The 9,617-nt window shown below is 45.9% G+C and overlaps 1 long non-coding RNA gene and 3 other non-coding genes across 4 annotated transcripts; all 4 read right to left on the bottom strand.

The window, feature by feature from the left end:
* Positions 1-676: 676 nt before the first annotated feature.
* Positions 677-9,554, bottom strand: LOC118553831 (uncharacterized). Its single transcript, XR_004926221.2, has 6 exons — positions 9,140-9,554; positions 8,704-8,813; positions 7,207-7,257; positions 6,690-6,808; positions 4,436-6,444; positions 677-691 (listed from the first exon to the last, which is right to left on the bottom strand). It is a non-coding gene; the product is annotated as an uncharacterized LOC118553831 (long non-coding RNA).
* LOC118553839 (small nucleolar SNORD12/SNORD106) lies at positions 6,887-6,980 on the bottom strand. Its single transcript, XR_004926233.1, has one exon. It is a non-coding gene; the product is annotated as a small nucleolar SNORD12/SNORD106 (small nucleolar RNA).
* LOC118553838 (small nucleolar SNORD12/SNORD106) lies at positions 7,331-7,421 on the bottom strand. The gene has a single exon (XR_004926232.2). It is a non-coding gene; the product is annotated as a small nucleolar SNORD12/SNORD106 (small nucleolar RNA).
* Positions 8,890-8,980, bottom strand: LOC118553837 (small nucleolar SNORD12/SNORD106). The gene has a single exon (XR_004926231.1). It is a non-coding gene; the product is annotated as a small nucleolar SNORD12/SNORD106 (small nucleolar RNA).
* Positions 9,555-9,617: the final 63 nt, after the last annotated feature.

The raw sequence follows: 9,617 nt of genomic DNA, 5'->3' as shown, positions 1-9,617 counted from the left end.
CTTTGGCTCAGGTCCTGATCCCGGGGTCCTGGGATCAAGTCCCGCGTTGGGCTCCCTGCTCGGTGGGGGGAGCCTGCCTCTCCCCCTGCTTGTGCTCTGTCTCTCTCTCTGACAAATAAAAAAAAAAAATTGTAGAGGTCTCAAACTGGCAGCCTCCAGGCTATCTGAAGCCCATACGTGTGCATTTTCTAAGTCTTCACAGTTTATAAAATTGGAATCTGTTGCTAACAGTTTAAGGATTTCTGGCTTCCTTTAAAAATGGGAAGTTCCAACCATAGTGGTAGTAGGCACCCTACTACGATAACATGGGGACATAAGGGAATGTGGGAAAGTGAAAATCCAATCACTAACGTGTTAGATTGAAGGGATCATGGGCAAATTTGTTTCTGGTCGGTTTGTTGCATGGGTCTCGTGGAAGCACACATTTCGGGCCTGGGGAACTTACCCTTTCTCAGGCTTTGCTGCTGCGGTCACCCCAGAAGTGCTGAAAAGCTCACCCACCTGCTACGCCGCCACCAAGCCATCTTCCCCCTTCCCAGCCCAAGGGTGGAGGCTATGCTCCCGCCAGTTGGAGAAATGTGTGCCCCCAGGGCCCCCTGCTGACACAGGCTGGAGCTGCAAGTCCTGTTTGGGACCCTAAGCTCCATCTTCCCTGGCAATTGTGCCACAAGAGGACTGAGGCAGGCAAAATCTAGGAGGAAAAAGGAAAAGAAGATTAAAAGAAACTAAAAAATCAGCATTTGAGATGCTCTTTCCATGTTCCAAGCAGAGTTATAAGTGTTCCTCTACTCCTCAAGATATCCCCAAAGGGTGGATCCCATTAATGTCCTGATTTTTCAGATGAACCAGAGGCTCAAGAGATGTGAATCACTGTTTTTTTAATTTAAATTTTAGTTAACATACAGTGCAATATTGGTTTCTGGAGTAGAAAGAGATGTGAATCACTTGCTTAAAAAGTTGCATGGTTAATAAAGGGTAGGGGCGCCTGGGTGGCTCAGTCGTTAGGCGTCTGCCTTCGGCTCGGGTCATGGTCCCAGGGTCCTGGGATCGAGCCCCGCGTCGGGCTCCCTGCTCAGCGGGAAGCCTGCTCCTCCCTCTCCCACTCCCCTTGCTTGTGTTCCCTCTCTCGCTGTGTCTCTGTCAGATAAATAAAATCTTTAAAAAATAAAAATAAAAATAAATAAATAAAATAAAGGGTAGAGCTAGGATTCAAACCCAGGAAATCCAATTCCAGAGCCCATGTTTGTTGTTAGTACTTTTTATATTATCATACAATAAGATTGACTTTCATTTCAGTTTCACGACTTTAACATATATATAAATTCATGTAACCATCACCGCAATAAGGATACCCCACAACTTCCTTATGTTATTCCTTTATATTCCCACCCCCTGCCCTCTAACTCTGGCAACCACTGATCATCTGTTCCCCATCACTGTAGTTTTGCCTTTTCAAGAATGTCAAATAAATAGGACCACACAGTATGTAACCATTTGAGACTGGTTTCCCTCACTCGGCATGTGTCTTGGGATTCATCTAAATTGTTGTCTGCATCACTAGTTCATCCCTTTTTGCCCTGGTGAAGATGGTTATAACTAATTGAACACTTAACCTCTGCCAAGTGCTATACTAAGCATTTTGACATATCTCATTTGATCCTCACAGATTCCCAAGAGGAAGGTAATGTTATACCCATTTTATAGTTGGGAGATCTGGAGCTAAGAGCTGGCTGAAGGCCAGGAGCCAGGACTAATCCCAGACTCAGAACCATTTATAAAATTGCTCTGTTCCCAGCCAACAAAGAGTGAAGTACAGGGGAGACAATACCACCTCCTAGCTCGAATTCTGGAAGATGATCTGTGGATCCCTTATCTTTCTCCACAGCTTCCCAGAAATGCTTGTGATTCCATTCATGCAGTTGGTGAGGGTCTGAAGCAAAAGCTCTTGCAAGACAGTAGAGCGTAGAAATTAGGGGCCCAGGATGAAGTTCAAATCCCAGCTGTCACTTCCAAGGTGTGTGACTCAAGTAAGCTGCTAAGCCTCCGAGTCTCAGTTGCCTGTCTTTAAAATGGGATAGTAAGGGGCACTTGTGTGGCTCAGTTGGTTAAGTGTCTGCCTTCAGCTCAGGTCATGATCCCAGGGTCCTGGGATTGAGCTCCGCATCGGGCTCCCTGCTCAGCAAGGAATCTGCTTCTCCCTTTCCCTCTGCAGGTCCCCCTGCTTGTGCTCTCTTGCTCTCCCTCTTTCTCTCTCTGTCGAATAAATAAATAAAATCTTTAAAATAAATTAATTAATTAATTTTAAAAATGGGATAGAAACAAGCAGTGTTGGGGTATAGATTAAAAGAGATAATAAATAACAGAGTATTACACATGGTAAGCACTCAATGAACACATTTATTTTTCTTATAGTTCCCCAACACAGACCTCCTCCCAAATCAATATGGCAGGAAGATTTGTTTATTCACAGGATATGCATTGTGTCCCTACTATCTAGGCCTTGGGCTAAACGCTTTGCAGACATGAGTTTATTGAACCTTACAATTCTCTGAAGTAGATATTGTTATGAACCCCATTTCACAGATAAGGAACCTGAGGCATGTAGAGGTGAAGTTATTTGCCAGATCCCTCAGCTAGGAGGACAAAGAAGTAAACTGAGACTGAAGCGTCAAATGTTTGGTGGGACTGAAGTTAGGGAGACAGGATGCAGAGTTTGGGCATCCAAGACCTATCATGGGCCCTGGTGCTCACGGAAGCAATGACAGCAAAGCCAAGAAGCAAGGTGGATGGGAGCTCTCCCAGGGGCTTATTTGGCCCCTGGCTGGCAGGCATCTGGGGCCACTTCTGTCAGAAGTATCTCACTGACAAGGAAGTCCAGCAAAAGCATGTGAACTTTTCGTTTAAACTTTTAAGAGCCAGAAATTGAGTCCTTCCTATGTCTTAGACGGCCTATAAGTGATGGGCTGCAATTAAGCCAAAGGTTACAAACTCAAGAGCCAGGCTGACAGGGTTCGAGTCCTGGCTCTGCCACGCTTCCCAGCTCTGCTGACCTTACCTGACCTTAGGCAAGTTGTTTTACCTCTCTGAGACTGTAGCTTCAGTTGTCAAATGAGATGAGTAATACAACCTACCTCACAGGGTTGTTGGAAGAATGTTTCGTTACATATAAAAAACTGCCATTAACACAGAGTAAGGGCTCGATAAATGCTAGCCATCGTTACTCTGATTATTAATGCAGGGGCAGGTACGTAAAAGAGGGAAGTAGACCACTGTGGGACCTGGAAAGCACATGACCTGCCAAAAGGGATGGATGTTACCCAGCCACAGTCATTATTACCAGGCAGGAAAATGAGTCCACTATGGCCAGACCTTCCAATTTTCCACTCAAAGCCACACTGGCCTCCTTTCTACTCTAAACACATCATCCAGCAGGCATGTTTTTGCCTCAAGGCCTTTGCACCGGCCTGGGAATATACTCTCCCTCTGATACACCACTCACTCCTTGATCTATTTCAGCTCTGTACTCAACTGCTCACCTTTACATTTCCAATTCTATTCCTTTACCCCACTGCACTGAGTTTTCTCCATTGTATTAACGATTAAATAACATACTATTATTGTTTTATTGTTCCTCCCTCCACTGGCAGGTTAATCTTCCACACTGGCAGTAATTTTTTCCCCACTATTGTATTCTCAGCACCTAGAACCGAGTCTGGCACCCAGTGGTACTCAATAAATATTTATGGAATGGATTGTATCTTCATGCTGCCAGTTCGTGATAGTTCAAGGAATCATTTGGTCATTTTTGCCTTATTGAGCACCTACTGTATGCAACGAATAGCTCTGGAAACTGCAGAGGATGCAGAGAATAGAAAACACTCCTTGTTCTAGCAGAAGGCAGTACATTGGGAAGGGAAAAGGAGGGGCTTTGGAGTCAAACAGGTCAGGGTTTGTGACTCAGTTGTCTCACATAGAGCTGGGGAACCATACCTCCCTGAGCCTCACTCCCTCATCTGTGCAATTGGGGTAAGAATCACGTTCTTTCCTCACTGGGCTGTTGTGATGAGTAACGAAGTGTGCATGTCAAGTGCCTTAGCACAGTCGAGCCACAAGTCAAGTGTGTGATTCATTCTTTCATTTAGCAAATACTGAGTGGCCCACCACATGCCAGGCACTGTGCCACTTGCTGTTGGAGGGGCCATAGACAAAGAAGGGAAAGTTGCTACGTACGTGAAGTCCTGGTTTAATGGGGGTGGGGAATGAGGGGGCACCAACAATAAATATACTATATATATATACAATGCGTGTGTGTGTGTGTGTCTATGTATCGCTTAGGCAGTGGTAAGTAATATGAAAAAAATACAAGGTAAGGGAACAGAAAGGGAAGATTATTTTAGATAGGTCCCCAGAGAAGATGACATTTGAATAAACACACCTGATTGAGACAAGGGAGGGAAACATGCAAAGATGTGAAGAGTCTAGGATTGGTCACACCAGGCAGAGGAAACAGCATGTGCGCATGTGCAAAGATTCTGAGGTAGGAGTGATCCTCAAGTGATGGCGGAACAGTTTGGTGGCTGAAAGAGACTGAAAGAAAGAGGGATAGGTCAGAGATTAAGGAAAAGGAAATAGGGCAGGCCAGACTCTGGCTTTTACTCCAAGTGAGGTGGGGACATGCTGGAGGGTTTTGAGGACAGTGGCATGATATTTGGTTTTCGACATCACTCTAGCTGCATAATAGATCACAGAGGGGAGTGGTAGTAGCTAGACCAGTAATCAAAGCTTGGATGATGGTTTCAATCAGCAAAGTGGTAGCAATGGAGGGGCAAATTTCAGATGTATTTTGAAGGCAGAACCAATAGGATTTGCTAACATTTCACACGTGGAAGGAGAGCAAAACGTGAAGGATAATTCCCAAGATTTTCTGCCGGAGCAACTAGACCGAAGGTGACAATACCTGGGATAGAAATGACTGGGGGAGGCAGCCTTGGTGCGGAAGGGCTAAGTTCAGTTTCTCAAGTTGTTTTTTGTTTTTTTTTTAAAGATTATTTGAGAGAGAGCAGGAGCAGGGAGGAGGGGCAGAAGGACAGAGAGAAGCAGACTCCCCGCTGAGCAGGGAGCCCCATGTGGGGCCCAATCTCAGGACCCTGAGATTATAACCTGAGCCAAAGGCAGATGCTTAACCAACTGAGCCATTCAGGCGCCCCTAGTTTTTGAAGTTTAAATCGAATGCATGAAGGGGGACACAACGGAAGTCTGGAAATGTAGGCTAGGGGTCATACTTAGTTTTGAATGCCCTGACAGATTCAGCAAGGTCAGTGGACTGATGCAGTTAATGGTATTCCTGTCAAGACCGCTATAGAGCTTTTGGTTATGGAGCTCTGGATTTATTGCTGGGTAAATTACCCCCAAAACTCAGTGACTTGAAAAACAATCTTGTTTTCTGTAGGTCAGTAATCCAGGGACAGCTCAAATGGGTCCTGTTTCAAGATCTCCTGAACACATGAAGGTGTCAGCAGGGATTCCAGAGATTTGACTGGGGAAGGATCTGCTTCCACGCGCAGTCCTTGGCAGGGTCCAGTTCCAAGCACATGGTTGGCTGGAGCCCACCTTGCTACATGGACTTCCCATCGACAGCTTGCTTCATCAAAGTGCACAAGCCAAGGAATAAAACAGGTATGAAGGGAACTAGCAAGAGAACAAACGAGGAGCCTAATGTCCAGTGACCTACCCTCTTTTGTGGTCTCCCATTTATTTGAAGCACTAGGTCCAACACACTCAAGGGGAGGGGAATCCCATGCAGAGTCAATACCAAGAGCTAGCTTAGAAGGCACAATATAAATGGCCCAGTGTGAAGTCCCATCTTTCTTAGGTTAGACAATCTTAAGACAACATATATTAAAATTGGGGCAGGGGAGAATGTGAAATGTTGGATGAAACCAGATTTGGCCATGTATCATTAGACCAGTCTAGAATTTTCCATGTTTAAACATTTAAAACATGTAAATCAAGTATAGCCCTAATTGTATTTACTAATCTCACAAATCACAGAACCTGTGCTTTAGTGTATACAACCGTTTAGAAATGCCTGCAGAATGTACAAGTATGCGATCTGCCCTCCATTTGCTCTCTGGCCCTGGAGTTTGACCCTTGTAGACATGATTGTACCCACGGTTCAATGTTTATCTCCATTAACCAAACAAGAGCATTTTCGTTTAAAGAATTTTATTTTCTCTCTCCAGATAAGGATACAAGTTAAAAGTTTTACTAAATTTAACCATAATCCTAGATTCTTCAAAATGGGCACAGGCCTCTAGACAGTTCTCAGGTTACACAAAACCCTTGTGAGACTTGATTCAACCAAACTATCACCCTTTCTCAGGAAAGCACAGAGGCAATCTTTTCCAAGAACCCTTGTATTCCAGCTCCATAGTTGAGAAATTCCTTAAAAAGAAAAAAGATTACAATCCGTATTTAATTCTGATGTAAAAAGCTACTTGTTTCGGATGTGCGAGACCTCCAGGACCCAGTAGTACCAATAGGTCAACAGTCCTACTCTACCACTTCCACTTGGGAAGTGGGTTCCCAGGTTACTCCCCAGTGGGCAAACTCAACACCTCTATGGGGGCAAATTTAATCACTTTACAAGGGGGCTGACACTTAGATAATGCCATTTGCAGAAACCTCACCTGTTGCAGGACAGACTGAACCAAGCACATCAGGCTGCATCTATTTACTGCCCTGTGGCTCACAGGGCTCCCAACCTGCAGGAAGTTAGCAGATAAAACCAAGGTAAGTGACCTGATTCCTGGGGGAAGAAAACACCACTTAAAAAAAACCCATACAAAAGGTAGTTTGTTAGTGGTTAAGTAGAAAACAGGGTGGGGCCGATGCATCAGACAAAACACTGGCTAATGGTTCAGTTAGATCAACATGGTCGATCTGATGGGGAAAAAAGTTATGTCATCAATTGCAATGGCCAAATTTGAGTTAGAGCAGAACACAAGGGGGACAGACAGTCCCATATTTAAAATAAAAGTAGGGATGCCTGGCTGGCTCGGAAGAGCATGCGACTCTTGATATTGGGGTAAGAGTTCGAGCCCCATGCTGGATGTAGGGATTACTTAAATTAACTTAAAAAAAGGAGTTATTCTCTCTCCCATTTTCCAGATCTTCTGTCTATTCAGCCATGTGGATATCACTTACCAACATCTCATTCCTGGTCCACTCGAAGTCTGCTTTCCGCCAACAGTAACTCTGAGATGAAAAAACAAACATGAGCTCCCCTCAGCTAGATGCCCAAGGGAGCGGGGGACAACGGAGCACTCAAACTGGCATATCAGACATAAACTGGCTTAAAAAAGTTAGATTAACATGGTCGATCTGTTGGGGAAAAAAGTTCAGTCATCATATACGCCAGTAGGAAGCTCTCATTCTTAGAAAAAGCCCTAACAAGGAGCAAGATTTGGTTGGTCTGCCTCTGTACGTGCAACCAAGTATTTGAGACCTGGATCCTGTTGTTGGCAGTAACAGCTAAAATAAACACCTCTGCCTCCTGAGCTTGTATTTGAGAGGCCAATGTGGCTCGCCAGAGTTGTGGGAAACTGGTTGGCTTTGGCGGAGGTTAGAAGTGACCACAGGCTTTTGACCAAGTGTCAGGATGTTACATTTTAATGCAAAATGCCATCACTAAAAACCTGACTTACAGGAACACTGGCACAGCAAGTTGTACGATAAATCTGTCCCCCAGTAAGTCCTGCCCTTAAGGACTCAAGCAAATTAAAATGGTACACAGTCGAGAATTAGTTCTGAGTGGCTAGGTCAACCAAAAACACAAACTTAGCTTTCCCTTAGAAAAAAATTCTCACGTGAGGTGCCTGGATGGCTGGGTCGGTAGAGCATGTGACTCTTGTTCTCTAGGTTGTGAGTTTGAGCCCCACATTGGGTGTAGAGAGTACTTAAAAAAATAAAATCAATAATGTCCTCACTTGTAGAGGCCACTTTCAGGAAAAAGGTTTGAGCAATGGAAACCTGGATAAGGTTAACAGGGCCCATAGTGACCATCCGGCTGAACACAAGCCCTTTAGGCGACCACCTCAAAGTATCTGTAAGCCCTAGAGGACCAATGGGCTACTTAAAACTGGGCACAGGTACCAAAAAAGGAAAACTCCATTTGTTCCCATACCTCCTCACCTTCTCCCTTCACTATAGCCCCCCACCACTGCCCTCCTGGCAGTTTTTGCTTTCCTGCTTGCAGCTCCCTTGCAGTGTATCCAACAAACATCTCCTCTTGTTCTGCTTCTAGTAAATTCTTTCAACCACCCACCTGTGCTGTCAGCCTCCACTTGGAAATTTAAGTATGCTCAAGAAAACGACTTAACAAAAAAACACCTCATATGCGAAGAAATGGGATCCAAAAATGTACGTTCAGAAGCATTCAAGAGACATTCAAGAATTAACATCTATTCACTTTAAAGAGATTTTTCCACTTTGGGGAATTATTTTTCCCAAACCTGTTTCTTCACCGAAGTCTAACAGATACATATTTTTAGAACTGTGATAAAACGAGTGTTCAGCGCACTTTACTTATAAGTAAAATTGGCTACGGTTAAATCTTCATTTTTTCCCCCCAAGTTTGCCTAGCACACGAAGAGGTTCCCAGAGCACGCGTTTCCTACAATAGGCCAGAATACAAATGCTTACGCCAGAGATCAGGAGACGGAAGGCTGGACAAGTCTACAGGGGGTTCTCCTGGAGGCCCAGCAGCGACCCCCTCTTCGGAGATCCATTCTGTACCCTCTGATCGCACTGACCTGCAAACCAACAAAGAAAGGGCATCAATCGCCATCTTCTCACGGTTGGGATCAGAACATGGCCGTGCCTCTTGAGGCCGGTGTATCAGAACTAACTGGCAAGTGTTCAAAGACATCAGCATTGTCGATCTGATGGGGAAAAAAGAGAAGTCATCATTTACACCAGCCAAGGACTCAGGTCCGCACACAGGCGCGGATTTTTCCAGTTTTAATTGGTCTCCGCGACGCCTTAAGGCGTATTTAGGGTCAGAGCAGAGGGAGCCACGGCAAAGAGGAAAAAGGAGGAACTGGGATCTCGAAGGGAAAACAGCAGTATTTCCACTCACCACTCACAACAGCAAACCCGGATTCCCGGGCCCGCACAACATCGGACGAAGCACAAACCAGTGACAAAAAGAGAAGAATAGCGCCGAAAACGCAAAAGGACGAAGAGCGCTCCAGACCTCTCTTATATAACCAGGGGAAGCTCTTGCGCCTGCGCACTGAGCCTGGGGCGCTTCCCCTTCCGTCCCGCGGCACGCGGTGCCCTCTGGGAAATGTAGTCTCCGAGCCGCCCGGCCCGAGGCGATCTAATGTTGTCAAGGCCGCTCTAGCCCCGCCCCCTTCGCCGTACACTCGGGTTCCCCCGGGCTCGTGGGCCTCGCCGCCATGTCGCGCTTCGGACGCACTAAGCCTCCCGCCGGGTTCCCCTTCCTCCGGGGCGGGCTGAGGCCTAAGACGGCCGTGGGCACTGTTAACCCTCCCCCCGCAGTCCCTTCCCCTCAGCCGCGCCCGCCCGAGCCCGCCGGTCCCGCCGCCGGGGGG

The sequence above is a fragment of the Halichoerus grypus genome, chromosome 10 (genome assembly GCF_964656455.1).
Source record: "Halichoerus grypus chromosome 10, mHalGry1.hap1.1, whole genome shotgun sequence".
NCBI classification, from domain to species: Eukaryota; Metazoa; Chordata; class Mammalia; order Carnivora; family Phocidae; genus Halichoerus; species Halichoerus grypus.
The sequence above is the reverse complement of the archived record's forward strand: the minus strand, read 5'-3'. Positions and strand labels throughout refer to the sequence as shown.